Here is a 17782-nt window from a genome sequence, read left to right on the forward strand (position 1 = left end):
TCTGTAAGCCTCACCATTGCAGTAGACGTTTGAGTACAAAGCTGTTAAAAAGGAGGCCAGGTATAGCCCCAGAAAGCAAGCAGCACCTTCTGTATTGATGGTCATTCATCCAGTAACCACTTCCTCCTACTCAATATGTTGATGCTTTGATATGCAAACATTTCCCCAGCAGGGGCCACCAATCACCCAGAGCCACACCTCACCCATTAATCAGTGCTTGCTCCCAAGCCCACAAGCTAGAGCCCAGGCTGCGCCAGCCAGGAATCGAACCCGGGTCGCAAGAATGGGAATCTTGCATGATACCACTACACCACTGGCGCCCACGGAGAGTGCTTGCTCACACCACAGTTTAAGCCTCTTATCCTCTCACAGGCCAAAGGGAGCAAAGCCCTTCTTTTTGCCCAGCCCACACACCCCACAATTACCTCTGCCCTGCCTAATTTGAAGCTTTGGGAATTTGCAACGAGAAGAGCCGACGGAAGAGGAAAAAAATGCCAAAGACGTACCACCATTGTTTCACTGTCGTCTTCCAGGCCCCTTTGACTCCGTCCAGGACAAACACCACACAAGGACCTCTGCGCTGCTAATGCGGAATTCTGTGCCCTTGCAATGAGGAGGGCCGCAAACAAAAGCCCAGGGGGTGGGGCTTAGACCTGAGTCACCATAACACCCGAACAGGGACTTGAACCCTGGACCCTCAGATTAAAAGTCTGATGCTCTACCGACTGAGCTATCCGGGCTCTACGACAGAAGCAGGAGCAGCAGCAGGGACATACAGGATCCTCAAAGGCCACATGTTTGGTCCACTGAAGAGAGCAAGCCGAGGAAACGACAACGAGCCCAGGAATCTCTGTTAGATCCAACATGACACAGTGCCGTGCTTTCCAAAGAACAGGAACTCCACCCTGCCTCGGGCTGTGAACGTCAGAGAGAGGACACGCACGGCTCCCTCGATAGCTCAGTTGGTAGAGCGGAGGACTGTAGTGGAGAAGGCCGGACATCCTTAGGTCGCTGGTTCGAATCCGGCTCGAGGGACGCTACTGTTTTGGCCCTTGACAATCAAAAAAGAAGAAAATGAGCAAACCTCTCTCTCGCTTGGACCGTAAGGCGGTCAGACATTAGAGCGGAGTCGCCGTCTTTAGAATTCTGCATTCTACTGCTCGCGTCTGCTAAGCTTTCCTTTTGCAAAACACTGCGTCAGTGCTGGTGCGCTCAAAACCTAGTCGCAAAGACAAGTGAGACTAAAGGAGGCGCTCGGTGGAGCCCATCGCCGGCACCCTTTCTGTAAGCCTCACCATTGCAGTAGACGTTTGAGTACAAAGCTGTTAAAAAGGAGGCCAGGTATAGCCCCAGAAAGCAAGCAGCACCTTCTGTATTGATGGTCATTCATCCAGTAACCACTTCCTCCTACTCAATATGTTGATGCTTTGATATGCAAACATTTCCCCAGCAGGGGCCACCAATCACCCAGAGCCACACCTCACCCATTAATCAGTGCTTGCTCCCAAGCCCACAAGCTAGAGCCCAGGCTGCGCCAGCCGGGAATCAAACCCGGGTCGCAAGAATGGGAATCTTGCATGATACCACTACACCACTGGCGCCCACGGAGAGTGCTTGCTCACACCACAGTTTAAGCCTCTTATCCTCTCACAGGCCAAAGGGAGCAAAGCCCTTCTTTTTGCCCAGCCCACACACCCCACAATTACCTCTGCCCTGCCTAATTTGAAGCTTTGGGAATTTGCAACGAGAAGAGCCGACGGAAGAGGAAAAAAATGCCAAAGACGTACCACCATTGTTTCACTGTCGTCTTCCAGGCCCCTTTGACTCCGTCCAGGACAAACACCACACAAGGACCTCTGCGCTGCTAATGCGGAATTCTGTGCCCTTGCAATGAGGAGGGCCGCAAACAAAAGCCCAGGGGGTGGGGCTTAGACCTGAGTCACCATAACACCCGAACAGGGACTTGAACCCTGGACCCTCAGATTAAAAGTCTGATGCTCTACCGACTGAGCTATCCGGGCTCTACGACAGAAGCAGGAGCAGCAGCAGGGACATACAGGATCCTCAAAGGCCACATGTTTGGTCCACTGAAGAGAGCAAGCCGAGGAAACGACAACGAGCCCAGGAATCTCTGTTAGATCCAACATGACAGTGCCGTGCTTTCCAAAGAACAGGAACTCCACCCTGCCTCGGGCTGTGAACGTCAGAGAGAGGACACGCACGGCTCCCTCGATAGCTCAGTTGGTAGAGCGGAGGACTGTAGTGGAGAAGGCCGGACATCCTTAGGTCGCTGGTTCGAATCCGGCTCGAGGGACGCTACTGTTTTGGCCCTTGACAATCAAAAAAGAAGAAAATGAGCAAACCTCTCTCTCGCTTGGACCGTAAGGCGGTCAGACATTAGAGCGGAGTCGCCGTCTTTAGAATTCTGCATTCTACTGCTCGCGTCTGCTAAGCTTTCCTTTTGCAAAACACTGCGTCAGCGCTGGTGCGCTCAAAACCTAGTCGCAAAGACAAGTGAGACTAAAGGAGGCGCTCGGTGGAGCCCATCGCCGGCACCCTTTCTGTAAGCCTCACCATTGCAGTAGACGTTTGAGTACAAAGCTGTTAAAAAGGAGGCAAGGTATAGCCCCAGAAAGCAAGCAGCACCTTCTGTATTGATGGTCATTCATCCAGTAACCACTTCCTCCTACTCAATATGTTGATGCTTTGATATGCAAACATTTCCCCAGCAGGGGCCACCAATCACCCAGAGCCACACCTCACCCATTAATCAGTGCTTGCTCCCAAGCCCACAAGCTAGAGCCCAGGCTGCGCCAGCCGGGAATCGAACCCGGGTCGCAAGAATGGGAATCTTGCATGATACCACTACACCACTGGCGCCCACGGAGAGCGCTTGCTCACACCACAGTTTAAGCCTCTTATCCTCTCACAGGCCAAAGGGAGCAAAGCCCTTCTTTTTGCCCAGCCCACACACCCCACAATTACCTCTGCCCTGCCTAATTTGAAGCTTTGGGAATTTGCAACGAGAAGAGCCGACGGAAGAGGAAAAAAATGCCAAAGACGTACCACCATTGTTTCACTGTCGTCTTCCAGGCCCCTTTGACTCCGTCCAGGACAAACACCACACAAGGACCTCTGCGCTGCTAATGCGGAATTCTGTGCCCTTGCAATGAGGAGGGCCGCAAACAAAAGCCCGGGGGGTGGGGCTTAGACCTGAGTCACCATAACACCCGAACAGGGACTTGAACCCTGGACCCTCAGATTAAAAGTCTGATGCTCTACCGACTGAGCTATCCGGGCTCTACGACAGAAGCAGGAGCAGCAGCAGGGACATACAGGATCCTCAAAGGCCACATGTTTGGTCCACTGAAGAGAGCAAGCCGAGGAAACGACAACGAGCCCAGGAATCTCTGTTAGATCCAACATGACACAGTGCCGTGCTTTCCAAAGAACAGGAACTCCACCCTGCCTCGGGCTGTGAACGTCAGAGAGAGGACACGCATGGCTCCCTCGATAGCTCAGTTGGTAGAGCGGAGGACTGTAGTGGAGAAGGCCGGACATCCTTAGGTCGCTGGTTCGAATCCGGCTCGAGGGACGCTACTGTTTTGGCCCTTGACAATCAAAAAAGAAGAAAATGAGCAAACCTCTCTCTCGCTTGGACCGTAAGGCGGTCAGACATTAGAGCGGAGTCGCCGTCTTTAGAATTCTGCATTCTACTGCTCGCGTCTGCTAAGCTTTCCTTTTGCAAAACACTGCGTCAGTGCTGGTGCGCTCAAAACCTAGTCGCAAAGACAAGTGAGACTAAAGGAGGCGCTCGGTGGAGCCCATCGCCGGCACCCTTTCTGTAAGCCTCACCATTGCAGTAGACGTTTGAGTACAAAGCTGTTAAAAAGGAGGCCAGGTATAGCCCCAGAAAGCAAGCAGCACCTTCTGTATTGATGGTCATTCATCCAGTAACCACTTCCTCCTACTCAATATGTTGATGCTTTGATATGCAAACATTTCCCCAGCAGGGGCCACCAATCACCCAGAGCCACACCTCACCCATTAATCAGTGCTTGCTCCCAAGCCCACAAGCTAGAGCCCAGGCTGCGCCAGCCGGGAATCGAACCCGGGTCGCAAGAATGGGAATCTTGCATGATACCACTACACCACTGGCGCCCACGGAGAGCGCTTGCTCACACCACAGTTTAAGCCTCTTATCCTCTCACAGGCCAAAGGGAGCAAAGCCCTTCTTTTTGCCCAGCCCACACACCCCACAATTACCTCTGCCCTGCCTAATTTGAAGCTTTGGGAATTTGCGACGAGAAGAGCCGACGGAAGAGGAAAAAAATGCCAAAGACGTACCACCATTGTTTCACTGTCGTCTTCCAGGCCCCTTTGACTCCGTCCAGGACAAACACCACACAAGGACCTCTGCGCTGCTAATGCGGAATTCTGTGCCCTTGCAATGAGGAGGGCCGCAAACAAAAGCCCGGGGGGTGGGGCTTAGACCTGAGTCACCATAACACCCGAACAGGGACTTGAACCCTGGACCCTCAGATTAAAAGTCTGATGCTCTACCGACTGAGCTATCCGGGCTCTACGACAGAAGCAGGAGCAGCAGCAGGGACATACAGGATCCTCAAAGGCCACATGTTTGGTCCACTGAAGAGAGCAAGCCGAGGAAACGACAACGAGCCCAGGAATCTCTGTTAGATCCAACATGACACAGTGCCGTGCTTTCCAAAGAACAGGAACTCCACCCTGCCTCGGGCTGTGAACGTCAGAGAGAGGACACGCACGGCTCCCTCGATAGCTCAGTTGGTAGAGCGGAGGACTGTAGTGGAGAAGGCCGGACATCCTTAGGTCGCTGGTTCGAATCCGGCTCGAGGGACGCTACTGTTTTGGCCCTTGACAATCAAAAAAGAAGAAAATGAGCAAACCTCTCTCTCGCTTGGACCGTAAGGCGGTCAGACATTAGAGCGGAGTCGCCGTCTTTAGAATTCTGCATTCTACTGCTCGCGTCTGCTAAGCTTTCCTTTTGCAAAACACTGCGTCAGTGCTGGTGCGCTCAAAACCTAGTCGCAAAGACAAGTGAGACTAAAGGAGGCGCTCGGTGGAGCCCATCGCCGGCACCCTTTCTGTAAGCCTCACCATTGCAGTAGACGTTTGAGTACAAAGCTGTTAAAAAGGAGGCCAGGTATAGCCCCAGAAAGCAAGCAGCACCTTCTGTATTGATGGTCATTCATCCAGTAACCACTTCCTCCTACTCAATATGTTGATGCTTTGATATGCAAACATTTCCCCAGCAGGGGCCACCAATCACCCAGAGCCACACCTCACCCATTAATCAGTGCTTGCTCCCAAGCCCACAAGCTAGAGCCCAGGCTGCGCCAGCCGGGAATCAAACCCGGGTCGCAAGAATGGGAATCTTGCATGATACCACTACACCACTGGCGCCCACGGAGAGTGCTTGCTCACACCACAGTTTAAGCCTCTTATCCTCTCACAGGCCAAAGGGAGCAAAGCCCTTCTTTTTGCCCAGCCCACACACCCCACAATTACCTCTGCCCTGCCTAATTTGAAGGTTTGGGAATTTGCAACGAGAAGAGCCGACGGAAGAGGAAAAAAATGCCAAAGACGTACCACCATTGTTTCACTGTCGTCTTCCAGGCCCCTTTGACTCCGTCCAGGACAAACACCACACAAGGACCTCTGCGCTGCTAATGCGGAATTCTGTGCCCTTGCAATGAGGAGGGCCGCAAACAAAAGCCCAGGGGGTGGGGCTTAGACCTGAGTCACCATAACACCCGAACAGGGACTTGAACCCTGGACCCTCAGATTAAAAGTCTGATGCTCTACCGACTGAGCTATCCGGGCTCTACGACAGAAGCAGGAGCAGCAGCAGGGACATACAGGATCCTCAAAGGCCACATGTTTGGTCCACTGAAGAGAGCAAGCCGAGGAAACGACAACGAGCCCAGGAATCTCTGTTAGATCCAACATGACAGTGCCGTGCTTTCCAAAGAACAGGAACTCCACCCTGCCTCGGGCTGTGAACGTCAGAGAGAGGACACGCACGGCTCCCTCGATAGCTCAGTTGGTAGAGCGGAGGACTGTAGTGGAGAAGGCCGGACATCCTTAGGTCGCTGGTTCGAATCCGGCTCGAGGGACGCTACTGTTTTGGCCCTTGACAATCAAAAAAGAAGAAAATGAGCAAACCTCTCTCTCGCTTGGACCGTAAGGCGGTCAGACATTAGAGCGGAGTCGCCGTCTTTAGAATTCTGCATTCTACTGCTCGCGTCTGCTAAGCTTTCCTTTTGCAAAACACTGCGTCAGCGCTGGTGCGCTCAAAACCTAGTCGCAAAGACAAGTGAGACTAAAGGAGGCGCTCGGTGGAGCCCATCGCCGGCACCCTTTCTGTAAGCCTCACCATTGCAGTAGACGTTTGAGTACAAAGCTGTTAAAAAGGAGGCAAGGTATAGCCCCAGAAAGCAAGCAGCACCTTCTGTATTGATGGTCATTCATCCAGTAACCACTTCCTCCTACTCAATATGTTGATGCTTTGATATGCAAACATTTCCCCAGCAGGGGCCACCAATCACCCAGAGCCACACCTCACCCATTAATCAGTGCTTGCTCCCAAGCCCACAAGCTAGAGCCCAGGCTGCGCCAGCCGGGAATCGAACCCGGGTCGCAAGAATGGGAATCTTGCATGATACCACTACACCACTGGCGCCCACGGAGAGCGCTTGCTCACACCACAGTTTAAGCCTCTTATCCTCTCACAGGCCAAAGGGAGCAAAGCCCTTCTTTTTGCCCAGCCCACACACCCCACAATTACCTCTGCCCTGCCTAATTTGAAGCTTTGGGAATTTGCAACGAGAAGAGCCGACGGAAGAGGAAAAAAATGCCAAAGACGTACCACCATTGTTTCACTGTCGTCTTCCAGGCCCCTTTGACTCCGTCCAGGACAAACACCACACAAGGACCTCTGCGCTGCTAATGCGGAATTCTGTGCCCTTGCAATGAGGAGGGCCGCAAACAAAAGCCCGGGGGGTGGGGTTTAGACCTGAGTCACCATAACACCCGAACAGGGACTTGAACCCTGGACCCTCAGATTAAAAGTCTGATGCTCTACCGACTGAGCTATCCGGGCTCTACGACAGAAGCAGGAGCAGCAGCAGGGACATACAGGATCCTCAAAGGCCACATGTTTGGTCCACTGAAGAGAGCAAGCCGAGGAAACGACAACGAGCCCAGGAATCTCTGTTAGATCCAACATGACACAGTGCCGTGCTTTCCAAAGAACAGGAACTCCACCCTGCCTCGGGCTGTGAACGTCAGAGAGAGGACACGCACGGCTCCCTCGATAGCTCAGTTGGTAGAGCGGAGGACTGTAGTGGAGAAGGCCGGACATCCTTAGGTTGCTGGTTCGAATCCGGCTCGAGGGACGCTACTGTTTTGGCCCTTGACAATCAAAAAAGAAGAAAATGAGCAAACCTCTCTCTCGCTTGGACCGTAAGGCGGTCAGACATTAGAGCGGAGTCGCCGTCTTTAGAATTCTGCATTCTACTGCTCGCGTCTGCTAAGCTTTCCTTTTGCAAAACACTGCGTCAGTGCTGGTGCGCTCAAAACCTAGTCGCAAAGACAAGTGAGACTAAAGGAGGCGCTCGGTGGAGCCCATCGCCGGCACCCTTTCTGTAAGCCTCACCATTGCAGTAGACGTTTGAGTACAAAGCTGTTAAAAAGGAGGCCAGGTATAGCCCCAGAAAGCAAGCAGCACCTTCTGTATTGATGGTCATTCATCCAGTAACCACTTCCTCCTACTCAATATGTTGATGCTTTGATATGCAAACATTTCCCCAGCAGGGGCCACCAATCACCCAGAGCCACACCTCACCCATTAATCAGTGCTTGCTCCCAAGCCCACAAGCTAGAGCCCAGGCTGCGCCAGCCGGGAATCGAACCCGGGTCGCAAGAATGGGAATCTTGCATGATACCACTACACCACTGGCGCCCACGGAGAGCGTTTGCTCACACCACAGTTTAAGCCTCTTATCCTCTCACAGGCCAAAGGGAGCAAAGCCCTTCTTTTTGCCCAGCCCACACACCCCACAATTACCTCTGCCCTGCCTAATTTGAAGCTTTGGGAATTTGCAACGAGAAGAGCCGACGGAAGAGGAAAAAAATGCCAAAGACGTACCACCATTGTTTCACTGTCGTCTTCCAGGCCCCTTTGACTCCGTCCAGGACAAACACCACACAAGGACCTCTGCGCTGCTAATGCGGAATTCTGTGCCCTTGCAATGAGGAGGGCCGCAAACAAAAGCCCGGGGGGTGGGGCTTAGACCTGAGTCACCATAACACCCGAACAGGGACTTGAACCCTGGACCCTCAGATTAAAAGTCTGATGCTCTACCGACTGAGCTATCCGGGCTCTACGACAGAAGCAGGAGCAGCAGCAGGGAGATACAGGATCCTCAAAGGCCACATGTTTGGTCCACTGAAGAGAGCAAGCCGAGGAAACGACAACGAGCCCAGGAATCTATGTTAGATCCAACATGACACAGTGCTGTGCTTTCCAAAGAACAGGAACTCCACCCTGCCTCGGGCTGTGAACGTCAGAGAGAGGACACGCACGGCTCCCTCGATAGCTCAGTTGGTAGAGCGGAGGACTGTAGTGGAGAAGGCCGGACATCCTTAGGTCGCTGGTTCGAATCCGGCTCGAGGGACGCTACTGTTTTGGCCCTTGACAATCAAAAAAGAAGAAAATGAGCAAACCTCTCTCTCGCTTGGACCGTAAGGCGGTCAGACATTAGAGCGGAGTCGCCGTCTTTAGAATTCTGCATTCTACTGCTCGCGTCTGCTAAGCTTTCCTTTTGCAAAACACTGCGTCAGCGCTGGTGCGCTCAAAACCTAGTCGCAAAGACAAGTGAGACTAAAGGAGGCGCTCGGTGGAGCCCATCGCCGGCACCCTTTCTGTAAGCCTCACCATTGCAGTAGACGTTTGAGTACAAAGCTGTTAAAAAGGAGGCAAGGTATAGCCCCAGAAAGCAAGCAGCACCTTCTGTATTGATGGTCATTCATCCAGTAACCACTTCCTCCTACTCAATATGTTGATGCTTTGATATGCAAACATTTCCCCAGCAGGGGCCACCAATCACCCAGAGCCACACCTCACCCATTAATCAGTGCTTGCTCCCAAGCCCACAAGCTAGAGCCCAGGCTGCGCCAGCCGGGAATCGAACCCGGGTCGCAAGAATGGGAATCTTGCATGATACCACTACACCACTGGCGCCCACGGAGAGCGCTTGCTCACACCACAGTTTAAGCCTCTTATCCTCTCACAGGCCAAAGGGAGCAAAGCCCTTCTTTTTGCCCAGCCCACACACCCCACAATTACCTCTGCCCTGCCTAATTTGAAGCTTTGGGAATTTGCAACGAGAAGAGCCGACGGAAGAGGAAAAAAATGCCAAAGACGTACCACCATTGTTTCACTGTCGTCTTCCAGGCCCCTTTGACTCCGTCCAGGACAAACACCACACAAGGACCTCTGCGCTGCTAATGCGGAATTCTGTGCCCTTGCAATGAGGAGGGCCGCAAACAAAAGCCCGGGGGGTGGGGCTTAGACCTGAGTCACCATAACACCCGAACAGGGACTTGAACCCTGGACCCTCAGATTAAAAGTCTGATGCTCTACCGACTGAGCTATCCGGGCTCTACGACAGAAGCAGGAGCAGCAGCAGGGACATACAGGATCCTCAAAGGCCACATGTTTGGTCCACTGAAGAGAGCAAGCCGAGGAAACGACAACGAGCCCAGGAATCTCTGTTAGATCCAACATGACACAGTGCCGTGCTTTCCAAAGAACAGGAACTCCACCCTGCCTCGGGCTGTGAACGTCAGAGAGAGGACACGCATGGCTCCCTCGATAGCTCAGTTGGTAGAGCGGAGGACTGTAGTGGAGAAGGCCGGACATCCTTAGGTCGCTGGTTCGAATCCGGCTCGAGGGACGCTACTGTTTTGGCCCTTGACAATCAAAAAAGAAGAAAATGAGCAAACCTCTCTCTCGCTTGGACCGTAAGGCGGTCAGACATTAGAGCGGAGTCGCCGTCTTTAGAATTCTGCATTCTACTGCTCGCGTCTGCTAAGCTTTCCTTTTGCAAAACACTGCGTCAGTGCTGGTGCGCTCAAAACCTAGTCGCAAAGACAAGTGAGACTAAAGGAGGCGCTCGGTGGAGCCCATCGCCGGCACCCTTTCTGTAAGCCTCACCATTGCAGTAGACGTTTGAGTACAAAGCTGTTAAAAAGGAGGCCAGGTATAGCCCCAGAAAGCAAGCAGCACCTTCTGTATTGATGGTCATTCATCCAGTAACCACTTCCTCCTACTCAATATGTTGATGCTTTGATATGCAAACATTTCCCCAGCAGGGGCCACCAATCACCCAGAGCCACACCTCACCCATTAATCAGTGCTTGCTCCCAAGCCCACAAGCTAGAGCCCAGGCTGCGCCAGCCGGGAATCGAACCCGGGTCGCAAGAATGGGAATCTTGCATGATACCACTACACCACTGGCGCCCACGGAGAGCGCTTGCTCACACCACAGTTTAAGCCTCTTATCCTCTCACAGGCCAAAGGGAGCAAAGCCCTTCTTTTTGCCCAGCCCACACACCCCACAATTACCTCTGCCCTGCCTAATTTGAAGCTTTGGGAATTTGCAACGAGAAGAGCCGACGGAAGAGGAAAAAAATGCCAAAGACGTACCACCATTGTTTCACTGTCGTCTTCCAGGCCCCTTTGACTCCGTCCAGGACAAACACCACACAAGGACCTCTGCGCTGCTAATGCGGAATTCTGTGCCCTTGCAATGAGGAGGGCCGCAAACAAAAGCCCGGGGGGTGGGGCTTAGACCTGAGTCACCATAACACCCGAACAGGGACTTGAACCCTGGACCCTCAGATTAAAAGTCTGATGCTCTACCGACTGAGCTATCCGGGCTCTACGACAGAAGCAGGAGCAGCAGCAGGGACATACAGGATCCTCAAAGGCCACATGTTTGGTCCACTGAAGAGAGCAAGCCGAGGAAACGACAACGAGCCCAGGAATCTCTGTTAGATCCAACATGACACAGTGCCGTGCTTTCCAAAGAACAGGAACTCCACCCTGCCTCGGGCTGTGAACGTCAGAGAGAGGACACGCACGGCTCCCTCGATAGCTCAGTTGGTAGAGCGGAGGACTGTAGTGGAGAAGGCCGGACATCCTTAGGTCGCTGGTTCGAATCCGGCTCGAGGGACGCTACTGTTTTGGCCCTTGACAATCAAAAAAGAAGAAAATGAGCAAACCTCTCTCTCGCTTGGACCGTAAGGCGGTCAGACATTAGAGCGGAGTCGCCGTCTTTAGAATTCTGCATTCTACTGCTCGCGTCTGCTAAGCTTTCCTTTTGCAAAACACTGCGTCAGTGCTGGTGCGCTCAAAACCTAGTCGCAAAGACAAGTGAGACTAAAGGAGGCGCTCGGTGGAGCCCATCGCCGGCACCCTTTCTGTAAGCCTCACCATTGCAGTAGACGTTTGAGTACAAAGCTGTTAAAAAGGAGGCCAGGTATAGCCCCAGAAAGCAAGCAGCACCTTCTGTATTGATGGTCATTCATCCAGTAACCACTTCCTCCTACTCAATATGTTGATGCTTTGATATGCAAACATTTCCCCAGCAGGGGCCACCAATCACCCAGAGCCACACCTCACCCATTAATCAGTGCTTGCTCCCAAGCCCACAAGCTAGAGCCCAGGCTGCACCAGCCGGGAATCGAACCCGGGTCGCAAGAATGGGAATCTTGCATGATACCACTATACCACTGGTACCCACGGAGAGCGCTTGCTCACACCACAGTTTAAGCCTCTTATCCTCTCACAGGCCAAAGGGAGCAAAGCCCTTCTTTTTGCCCAGCCCACACACCCCACAATTACCTCTGCCCTGCCTAATTTGAAGCTTTGGGAATTTGCAACGAGAAGAGCCGACGGAAGAGGAAAAAAATGCCAAAGACGTACCACCATTGTTTCACTGTCGTCTTCCAGGCCCCTTTGACTCCGTCCAGGACAAACACCACACAAGGACCTCTGCGCTGCTAATGCGGAATTCTGTGCCCTTGCAATGAGGAGGGCCGCAAACAAAAGCCCGGGGGGTGGGGCTTAGACCTGAGTCACCATAACACCCGAACAGGGACTTGAACCCTGGACCCTCAGATTAAAAGTCTGATGCTCTACCGACTGAGCTATCCGGGCTCTACGACAGAAGCAGGAGCAGCAGCAGGGACATACAGGATCCTCAAAGGCCACATGTTTGGTCCACTGAAGAGAGCAAGCCGAGGAAACGACAACGAGCCCAGGAATCTCTGTTAGATCCAACATGACACAGTGCCGTGCTTTCCAAAGAACAGGAACTCCACCCTGCCTCGGGCTGTGAACGTCAGAGAGAGGACACGCACGGCTCCCTCGATAGCTCAGTTGGTAGAGCGGAGGACTGTAGTGGAGAAGGCCGGACATCCTTAGGTCGCTGGTTCGAATCCGGCTCGAGGGACGCTACTGTTTTGGCCCTTGACAATCAAAAAAGAAGAAAATGAGCAAACCTCTCTCTCGCTTGGACCGTAAGGCGGTCAGACATTAGAGCGGAGTCGCCGTCTTTAGAAATCTGCATTCTACTGCTCGCGTCTGCTAAGCTTTCCTTTTGCAAAACACTGCGTCAGTGCTGGTGCGCTCAAAACCTAGTCGCAAAGACAAGTGAGACTAAAGGAGGCGCTCGGTGGAGCCCATCGCCGGCACCCTTTCTGTAAGCCTCACCATTGCAGTAGACGTTTGAGTACAAAGCTGTTAAAAAGGAGGCCAGGTATAGCCCCAGAAAGCAAGCAGCACCTTCTGTATTGATGGTCATTCATCCAGTAACCACTTCCTCCTACTCAATATGTTGATGCTTTGATATGCAAACATTTCCCCAGCAGGGGCCACCAATCACCCAGAGCCACACCTCACCCATTAATCAGTGCTTGCTCCCAAGCCCACAAGCTAGAGCCCAGGCTGCGCCAGCCGGGAATCGAACCCGGGTCGCAAGAATGGGAATCTTGCATGATACCACTACACCACTGGCACCCACGGAGAGCGCTTGCTCACACCACAGTTTAAGCCTCTTATCCTCTCACAGGCCAAAGGGAGCAAAGCCCTTCTTTTTGCCCAGCCCACACACCCCACAATTACCTCTGCCCTGCCTAATTTGAAGCTTTGGGAATTTGCAACGAGAAGAGCCGACGGAAGAGGAAAAAAATGCCAAAGACGTACCACCATTGTTTCACTGTCGTCTTCCAGGCCCCTTTGACTCCGTCCAGGACAAACACCACACAAGGACCTCTGCGCTGCTAATGCGGAATTCTGTGCCCTTGCAATGAGGAGGGCCGCAAACAAAAGCCCAGGGGGTGGGGCTTAGACCTGAGTCACCATAACACCCGAACAGGGACTTGAACCCTGGACCCTCAGATTAAAAGTCTGATGCTCTACCGACTGAGCTATCCGGGCTCTACGACAGAAGCAGGAGCAGCAGCAGGGACATACAGGATCCTCAAAGGCCACATGTTTGGTCCACTGAAGAGAGCAAGCCGAGGAAACGACAACGAGCCCAGGAATCTCTGTTAGATCCAACATGACACAGTGCCGTGCTTTCCAAAGAACAGGAACTCCACCCTGCCTCGGGCTGTGAACGTCAGAGAGAGGACACGCACGGCTCCCTCGATAGCTCAGTTGGTAGAGCGGAGGACTGTAGTGGAGAAGGCCGGACATCCTTAGGTCGCTGGTTCGAATCCGGCTCGAGGGACGCTACTGTTTTGGCCCTTGACAATCAAAAAAGAAGAAAATGAGCAAACCTCTCTCTCGCTTGGACCGTAAGGCGGTCAGACATTAGAGCGGAGTCGCCGTCTTTAGAAATCTGCATTCTACTGCTCGCGTCTGCTAAGCTTTCCTTTTGCAAAACACTGCGTCAGTGCTGGTGCGCTCAAAACCTAGTCGCAAAGACAAGTGAGACTAAAGGAGGCGCTCGGTGGAGCCCATCGCCGGCACCCTTTCTGTAAGCCTCACCATTGCAGTAGACGTTTGAGTACAAAGCTGTTAAAAAGGAGGCCAGGTATAGCCCCAGAAAGCAAGCAGCACCTTCTGTATTGATGGTCATTCATCCAGTAACCACTTCCTCCTACTCAATATGTTGATGCTTTGATATGCAAACATTTCCCCAGCAGGGGCCACCAATCACCCAGAGCCACACCTCACCCATTAATCAGTGCTTGCTCCCAAGCCCACAAGCTAGAGCCCAGGCTGCGCCAGCCGGGAATCGAACCCGGGTCGCAAGAATGGGAATCTTGCATGATACCACTACACCACTGGCACCCACGGAGAGCGCTTGCTCACACCACAGTTTAAGCCTCTTATCCTCTCACAGGCCAAAGGGAGCAAAGCCCTTCTTTTTGCCCAGCCCACACACCCCACAATTACCTCTGCCCTGCCTAATTTGAAGCTTTGGGAATTTGCAACGAGAAGAGCCGACGGAAGAGGAAAAAAATGCCAAAGACGTACCACCATTGTTTCACTGTCGTCTTCCAGGCCCCTTTGACTCCGTCCAGGACAAACACCACACAAGGACCTCTGCGCTGCTAATGCGGAATTCTGTGCCCTTGCAATGAGGAGGGCCGCAAACAAAAGCCCGGGGGGTGGGGCTTAGACCTGAGTCACCATAACACCCGAACAGGGACTTGAACCCTGGACCCTCAGATTAAAAGTCTGATGCTCTACCGACTGAGCTATCCGGGCTCTACGACAGAAGCAGGAGCAGCAGCAGGGAGATACAGGATCCTCAAAGGCCACATGTTTGGTCCACTGAAGAGAGCAAGCCGAGGAAACGACAACGAGCCCAGGAATCTATGTTAGATCCAACATGACACAGTGCTGTGCTTTCCAAAGAACAGGAACTCCACCCTGCCTCGGGCTGTGAACGTCAGAGAGAGGACACGCACGGCTCCCTCGATAGCTCAGTTGGTAGAGCGGAGGACTGTAGTGGAGAAGGCCGGACATCCTTAGGTCGCTGGTTCGAATCCGGCTCGAGGGACGCTACTGTTTTGGCCCTTGACAATCAAAAAAGAAGAAAATGAGCAAACCTCTCTCTCGCTTGGACCGTAAGGCGGTCAGACATTAGAGCGGAGTCGCCGTCTTTAGAATTCTGCATTCTACTGCTCGCGTCTGCTAAGCTTTCCTTTTGCAAAACACTGCGTCAGCGCTGGTGCGCTCAAAACCTAGTCGCAAAGACAAGTGAGACTAAAGGAGGCGCTCGGTGGAGCCCATCGCCGGCACCCTTTCTGTAAGCCTCACCATTGCAGTAGACGTTTGAGTACAAAGCTGTTAAAAAGGAGGCAAGGTATAGCCCCAGAAAGCAAGCAGCACCTTCTGTATTGATGGTCATTCATCCAGTAACCACTTCCTCCTACTCAATATGTTGATGCTTTGATATGCAAACATTTCCCCAGCAGGGGCCACCAATCACCCAGAGCCACACCTCACCCATTAATCAGTGCTTGCTCCCAAGCCCACAAGCTAGAGCCCAGGCTGCGCCAGCCGGGAATCGAACCCGGGTCGCAAGAATGGGAATCTTGCATGATACCACTACACCACTGGCGCCCACGGAGAGCGCTTGCTCACACCACAGTTTAAGCCTCTTATCCTCTCACAGGCCAAAGGGAGCAAAGCCCTTCTTTTTGCCCAGCCCACACACCCCACAATTACCTCTGCCCTGCCTAATTTGAAGCTTTGGGAATTTGCAACGAGAAGAGCCGACGGAAGAGGAAAAAAATGCCAAAGACGTACCACCATTGTTTCACTGTCGTCTTCCAGGCCCCTTTGACTCCGTCCAGGACAAACACCACACAAGGACCTCTGCGCTGCTAATGCGGAATTCTGTGCCCTTGCAATGAGGAGGGCCGCAAACAAAAGCCCGGGGGGTGGGGCTTAGACCTGAGTCACCATAACACCCGAACAGGGACTTGAACCCTGGACCCTCAGATTAAAAGTCTGATGCTCTACCGACTGAGCTATCCGGGCTCTACGACAGAAGCAGGAGCAGCAGCAGGGACATACAGGATCCTCAAAGGCCACATGTTTGGTCCACTGAAGAGAGCAAGCCGAGGAAACGACAACGAGCCCAGGAATCTCTGTTAGATCCAACATGACACAGTGCCGTGCTTTCCAAAGAACAGGAACTCCACCCTGCCTCGGGCTGTGAACGTCAGAGAGAGGACACGCATGGCTCCCTCGATAGCTCAGTTGGTAGAGCGGAGGACTGTAGTGGAGAAGGCCGGACATCCTTAGGTCGCTGGTTCGAATCCGGCTCGAGGGACGCTACTGTTTTGGCCCTTGACAATCAAAAAAGAAGAAAATGAGCAAACCTCTCTCTCGCTTGGACCGTAAGGCGGTCAGACATTAGAGCGGAGTCGCCGTCTTTAGAATTCTGCATTCTACTGCTCGCGTCTGCTAAGCTTTCCTTTTGCAAAACACTGCGTCAGTGCTGGTGCGCTCAAAACCTAGTCGCAAAGACAAGTGAGACTAAAGGAGGCGCTCGGTGGAGCCCATCGCCGGCACCCTTTCTGTAAGCCTCACCATTGCAGTAGACGTTTGAGTACAAAGCTGTTAAAAAGGAGGCCAGGTATAGCCCCAGAAAGCAAGCAGCACCTTCTGTATTGATGGTCATTCATCCAGTAACCACTTCCTCCTACTCAATATGTTGATGCTTTGATATGCAAACATTTCCCCAGCAGGGGCCACCAATCACCCAGAGCCACACCTCACCCATTAATCAGTGCTTGCTCCCAAGCCCACAAGCTAGAGCCCAGGCTGCGCCAGCCGGGAATCGAACCCGGGTCGCAAGAATGGGAATCTTGCATGATACCACTACACCACTGGCGCCCACGGAGAGCGCTTGCTCACACCACAGTTTAAGCCTCTTATCCTCTCACAGGCCAAAGGGAGCAAAGCCCTTCTTTTTGCCCAGCCCACACACCCCACAATTACCTCTGCCCTGCCTAATTTGAAGCTTTGGGAATTTGCAACGAGAAGAGCCGACGGAAGAGGAAAAAAATGCCAAAGACGTACCACCATTGTTTCACTGTCGTCTTCCAGGCCCCTTTGACTCCGTCCAGGACAAACACCACACAAGGACCTCTGCGCTGCTAATGCGGAATTCTGTGCCCTTGCAATGAGGAGGGCCGCAAACAAAAGCCCGGGGGGTGGGGCTTAGACCTGAGTCACCATAACACCCGAACAGGGACTTGAACCCTGGACCCTCAGATTAAAAGTCTGATGCTCTACCGACTGAGCTATCCGGGCTCTACGACAGAAGCAGGAGCAGCAGCAGGGACATACAGGATCCTCAAAGGCCACATGTTTGGTCCACTGAAGAGAGCAAGCCGAGGAAACGACAACGAGCCCAGGAATCTCTGTTAGATCCAACATGACACAGTGCCGTGCTTTCCAAAGAACAGGAACTCCACCCTGCCTCGGGCTGTGAACGTCAGAGAGAGGACACGCACGGCTCCCTCGATAGCTCAGTTGGTAGAGCGGAGGACTGTAGTGGAGAAGGCCGGACATCCTTAGGTCGCTGGTTCGAATCCGGCTCGAGGGACGCTACTGTTTTGGCCCTTGACAATCAAAAAAGAAGAAAATGAGCAAACCTCTCTCTCGCTTGGACCGTAAGGCGGTCAGACATTAGAGCGGAGTCGC

At 52.9% G+C, this 17782-nt stretch overlaps 42 non-coding genes across 42 annotated transcripts; 14 read left to right on the forward strand and 28 right to left on the reverse strand.

Annotated features, from left to right (window-relative positions):
- Positions 1 to 249: 249 nt before the first annotated feature.
- trnag-ccc (transfer RNA glycine (anticodon CCC)) lies at positions 250 to 320 on the reverse strand. Its single transcript has one exon. It is a non-coding gene; the product is annotated as a tRNA-Gly (tRNA).
- A 347-nt stretch (positions 321 to 667) lies between these two features.
- trnak-uuu (transfer RNA lysine (anticodon UUU)) lies at positions 668 to 740 on the reverse strand. Its single transcript has one exon. It is a non-coding gene; the product is annotated as a tRNA-Lys (tRNA).
- A 207-nt stretch (positions 741 to 947) lies between these two features.
- trnay-gua (transfer RNA tyrosine (anticodon GUA)) lies at positions 948 to 1035 on the forward strand. Its single transcript is given in 2 exon segments — positions 948 to 984; positions 1000 to 1035. It is a non-coding gene; the product is annotated as a tRNA-Tyr (tRNA).
- A 495-nt stretch (positions 1036 to 1530) lies between these two features.
- trnag-ccc (transfer RNA glycine (anticodon CCC)) lies at positions 1531 to 1601 on the reverse strand. Its single transcript has one exon. It is a non-coding gene; the product is annotated as a tRNA-Gly (tRNA).
- Positions 1602 to 1948: 347 nt separating this feature from the next.
- Positions 1949 to 2021, reverse strand: trnak-uuu (transfer RNA lysine (anticodon UUU)). Its single transcript has one exon. It is a non-coding gene; the product is annotated as a tRNA-Lys (tRNA).
- A 205-nt stretch (positions 2022 to 2226) lies between these two features.
- On the forward strand, positions 2227 to 2314 carry trnay-gua (transfer RNA tyrosine (anticodon GUA)). The gene is given in 2 exon segments: positions 2227 to 2263; positions 2279 to 2314. It is a non-coding gene; the product is annotated as a tRNA-Tyr (tRNA).
- Positions 2315 to 2809: 495 nt separating this feature from the next.
- On the reverse strand, positions 2810 to 2880 carry trnag-ccc (transfer RNA glycine (anticodon CCC)). The gene has a single exon. It is a non-coding gene; the product is annotated as a tRNA-Gly (tRNA).
- Positions 2881 to 3227: 347 nt separating this feature from the next.
- Positions 3228 to 3300, reverse strand: trnak-uuu (transfer RNA lysine (anticodon UUU)). The gene has a single exon. It is a non-coding gene; the product is annotated as a tRNA-Lys (tRNA).
- A 207-nt stretch (positions 3301 to 3507) lies between these two features.
- Positions 3508 to 3595, forward strand: trnay-gua (transfer RNA tyrosine (anticodon GUA)). The gene is given in 2 exon segments: positions 3508 to 3544; positions 3560 to 3595. It is a non-coding gene; the product is annotated as a tRNA-Tyr (tRNA).
- A 495-nt stretch (positions 3596 to 4090) lies between these two features.
- Positions 4091 to 4161, reverse strand: trnag-ccc (transfer RNA glycine (anticodon CCC)). The gene has a single exon. It is a non-coding gene; the product is annotated as a tRNA-Gly (tRNA).
- A 347-nt stretch (positions 4162 to 4508) lies between these two features.
- trnak-uuu (transfer RNA lysine (anticodon UUU)) lies at positions 4509 to 4581 on the reverse strand. Its single transcript has one exon. It is a non-coding gene; the product is annotated as a tRNA-Lys (tRNA).
- A 207-nt stretch (positions 4582 to 4788) lies between these two features.
- On the forward strand, positions 4789 to 4876 carry trnay-gua (transfer RNA tyrosine (anticodon GUA)). The gene is given in 2 exon segments: positions 4789 to 4825; positions 4841 to 4876. It is a non-coding gene; the product is annotated as a tRNA-Tyr (tRNA).
- A 495-nt stretch (positions 4877 to 5371) lies between these two features.
- trnag-ccc (transfer RNA glycine (anticodon CCC)) lies at positions 5372 to 5442 on the reverse strand. The gene has a single exon. It is a non-coding gene; the product is annotated as a tRNA-Gly (tRNA).
- A 347-nt stretch (positions 5443 to 5789) lies between these two features.
- trnak-uuu (transfer RNA lysine (anticodon UUU)) lies at positions 5790 to 5862 on the reverse strand. The gene has a single exon. It is a non-coding gene; the product is annotated as a tRNA-Lys (tRNA).
- Positions 5863 to 6067: 205 nt separating this feature from the next.
- Positions 6068 to 6155, forward strand: trnay-gua (transfer RNA tyrosine (anticodon GUA)). The gene is given in 2 exon segments: positions 6068 to 6104; positions 6120 to 6155. It is a non-coding gene; the product is annotated as a tRNA-Tyr (tRNA).
- A 495-nt stretch (positions 6156 to 6650) lies between these two features.
- trnag-ccc (transfer RNA glycine (anticodon CCC)) lies at positions 6651 to 6721 on the reverse strand. The gene has a single exon. It is a non-coding gene; the product is annotated as a tRNA-Gly (tRNA).
- A 347-nt stretch (positions 6722 to 7068) lies between these two features.
- trnak-uuu (transfer RNA lysine (anticodon UUU)) lies at positions 7069 to 7141 on the reverse strand. The gene has a single exon. It is a non-coding gene; the product is annotated as a tRNA-Lys (tRNA).
- A 207-nt stretch (positions 7142 to 7348) lies between these two features.
- trnay-gua (transfer RNA tyrosine (anticodon GUA)) lies at positions 7349 to 7436 on the forward strand. Its single transcript is given in 2 exon segments — positions 7349 to 7385; positions 7401 to 7436. It is a non-coding gene; the product is annotated as a tRNA-Tyr (tRNA).
- Positions 7437 to 7931: 495 nt separating this feature from the next.
- Positions 7932 to 8002, reverse strand: trnag-ccc (transfer RNA glycine (anticodon CCC)). Its single transcript has one exon. It is a non-coding gene; the product is annotated as a tRNA-Gly (tRNA).
- A 347-nt stretch (positions 8003 to 8349) lies between these two features.
- Positions 8350 to 8422, reverse strand: trnak-uuu (transfer RNA lysine (anticodon UUU)). Its single transcript has one exon. It is a non-coding gene; the product is annotated as a tRNA-Lys (tRNA).
- A 207-nt stretch (positions 8423 to 8629) lies between these two features.
- Positions 8630 to 8717, forward strand: trnay-gua (transfer RNA tyrosine (anticodon GUA)). The gene is given in 2 exon segments: positions 8630 to 8666; positions 8682 to 8717. It is a non-coding gene; the product is annotated as a tRNA-Tyr (tRNA).
- A 495-nt stretch (positions 8718 to 9212) lies between these two features.
- Positions 9213 to 9283, reverse strand: trnag-ccc (transfer RNA glycine (anticodon CCC)). Its single transcript has one exon. It is a non-coding gene; the product is annotated as a tRNA-Gly (tRNA).
- Positions 9284 to 9630: 347 nt separating this feature from the next.
- On the reverse strand, positions 9631 to 9703 carry trnak-uuu (transfer RNA lysine (anticodon UUU)). The gene has a single exon. It is a non-coding gene; the product is annotated as a tRNA-Lys (tRNA).
- A 207-nt stretch (positions 9704 to 9910) lies between these two features.
- trnay-gua (transfer RNA tyrosine (anticodon GUA)) lies at positions 9911 to 9998 on the forward strand. Its single transcript is given in 2 exon segments — positions 9911 to 9947; positions 9963 to 9998. It is a non-coding gene; the product is annotated as a tRNA-Tyr (tRNA).
- Positions 9999 to 10493: 495 nt separating this feature from the next.
- Positions 10494 to 10564, reverse strand: trnag-ccc (transfer RNA glycine (anticodon CCC)). Its single transcript has one exon. It is a non-coding gene; the product is annotated as a tRNA-Gly (tRNA).
- Positions 10565 to 10911: 347 nt separating this feature from the next.
- On the reverse strand, positions 10912 to 10984 carry trnak-uuu (transfer RNA lysine (anticodon UUU)). The gene has a single exon. It is a non-coding gene; the product is annotated as a tRNA-Lys (tRNA).
- A 207-nt stretch (positions 10985 to 11191) lies between these two features.
- trnay-gua (transfer RNA tyrosine (anticodon GUA)) lies at positions 11192 to 11279 on the forward strand. Its single transcript is given in 2 exon segments — positions 11192 to 11228; positions 11244 to 11279. It is a non-coding gene; the product is annotated as a tRNA-Tyr (tRNA).
- A 495-nt stretch (positions 11280 to 11774) lies between these two features.
- trnag-ccc (transfer RNA glycine (anticodon CCC)) lies at positions 11775 to 11845 on the reverse strand. Its single transcript has one exon. It is a non-coding gene; the product is annotated as a tRNA-Gly (tRNA).
- Positions 11846 to 12192: 347 nt separating this feature from the next.
- Positions 12193 to 12265, reverse strand: trnak-uuu (transfer RNA lysine (anticodon UUU)). The gene has a single exon. It is a non-coding gene; the product is annotated as a tRNA-Lys (tRNA).
- Positions 12266 to 12472: 207 nt separating this feature from the next.
- On the forward strand, positions 12473 to 12560 carry trnay-gua (transfer RNA tyrosine (anticodon GUA)). The gene is given in 2 exon segments: positions 12473 to 12509; positions 12525 to 12560. It is a non-coding gene; the product is annotated as a tRNA-Tyr (tRNA).
- A 495-nt stretch (positions 12561 to 13055) lies between these two features.
- On the reverse strand, positions 13056 to 13126 carry trnag-ccc (transfer RNA glycine (anticodon CCC)). Its single transcript has one exon. It is a non-coding gene; the product is annotated as a tRNA-Gly (tRNA).
- A 347-nt stretch (positions 13127 to 13473) lies between these two features.
- On the reverse strand, positions 13474 to 13546 carry trnak-uuu (transfer RNA lysine (anticodon UUU)). Its single transcript has one exon. It is a non-coding gene; the product is annotated as a tRNA-Lys (tRNA).
- Positions 13547 to 13753: 207 nt separating this feature from the next.
- trnay-gua (transfer RNA tyrosine (anticodon GUA)) lies at positions 13754 to 13841 on the forward strand. The gene is given in 2 exon segments: positions 13754 to 13790; positions 13806 to 13841. It is a non-coding gene; the product is annotated as a tRNA-Tyr (tRNA).
- Positions 13842 to 14336: 495 nt separating this feature from the next.
- trnag-ccc (transfer RNA glycine (anticodon CCC)) lies at positions 14337 to 14407 on the reverse strand. Its single transcript has one exon. It is a non-coding gene; the product is annotated as a tRNA-Gly (tRNA).
- Positions 14408 to 14754: 347 nt separating this feature from the next.
- trnak-uuu (transfer RNA lysine (anticodon UUU)) lies at positions 14755 to 14827 on the reverse strand. Its single transcript has one exon. It is a non-coding gene; the product is annotated as a tRNA-Lys (tRNA).
- Positions 14828 to 15034: 207 nt separating this feature from the next.
- On the forward strand, positions 15035 to 15122 carry trnay-gua (transfer RNA tyrosine (anticodon GUA)). Its single transcript is given in 2 exon segments — positions 15035 to 15071; positions 15087 to 15122. It is a non-coding gene; the product is annotated as a tRNA-Tyr (tRNA).
- A 495-nt stretch (positions 15123 to 15617) lies between these two features.
- Positions 15618 to 15688, reverse strand: trnag-ccc (transfer RNA glycine (anticodon CCC)). The gene has a single exon. It is a non-coding gene; the product is annotated as a tRNA-Gly (tRNA).
- Positions 15689 to 16035: 347 nt separating this feature from the next.
- Positions 16036 to 16108, reverse strand: trnak-uuu (transfer RNA lysine (anticodon UUU)). Its single transcript has one exon. It is a non-coding gene; the product is annotated as a tRNA-Lys (tRNA).
- Positions 16109 to 16315: 207 nt separating this feature from the next.
- trnay-gua (transfer RNA tyrosine (anticodon GUA)) lies at positions 16316 to 16403 on the forward strand. The gene is given in 2 exon segments: positions 16316 to 16352; positions 16368 to 16403. It is a non-coding gene; the product is annotated as a tRNA-Tyr (tRNA).
- Positions 16404 to 16898: 495 nt separating this feature from the next.
- trnag-ccc (transfer RNA glycine (anticodon CCC)) lies at positions 16899 to 16969 on the reverse strand. Its single transcript has one exon. It is a non-coding gene; the product is annotated as a tRNA-Gly (tRNA).
- Positions 16970 to 17316: 347 nt separating this feature from the next.
- trnak-uuu (transfer RNA lysine (anticodon UUU)) lies at positions 17317 to 17389 on the reverse strand. The gene has a single exon. It is a non-coding gene; the product is annotated as a tRNA-Lys (tRNA).
- A 207-nt stretch (positions 17390 to 17596) lies between these two features.
- Positions 17597 to 17684, forward strand: trnay-gua (transfer RNA tyrosine (anticodon GUA)). Its single transcript is given in 2 exon segments — positions 17597 to 17633; positions 17649 to 17684. It is a non-coding gene; the product is annotated as a tRNA-Tyr (tRNA).
- The last annotated feature ends 98 nt before the right edge of the window (positions 17685 to 17782 follow it).

Source organism: Lepisosteus platostomus, chromosome 8, assembly GCF_059453375.1.
Source record: "Lepisosteus platostomus isolate fLepPlt1 chromosome 8, fLepPlt1.hap1, whole genome shotgun sequence".
In the NCBI taxonomy this organism is placed as follows: Eukaryota; Metazoa; Chordata; class Actinopteri; order Semionotiformes; family Lepisosteidae; genus Lepisosteus; species Lepisosteus platostomus.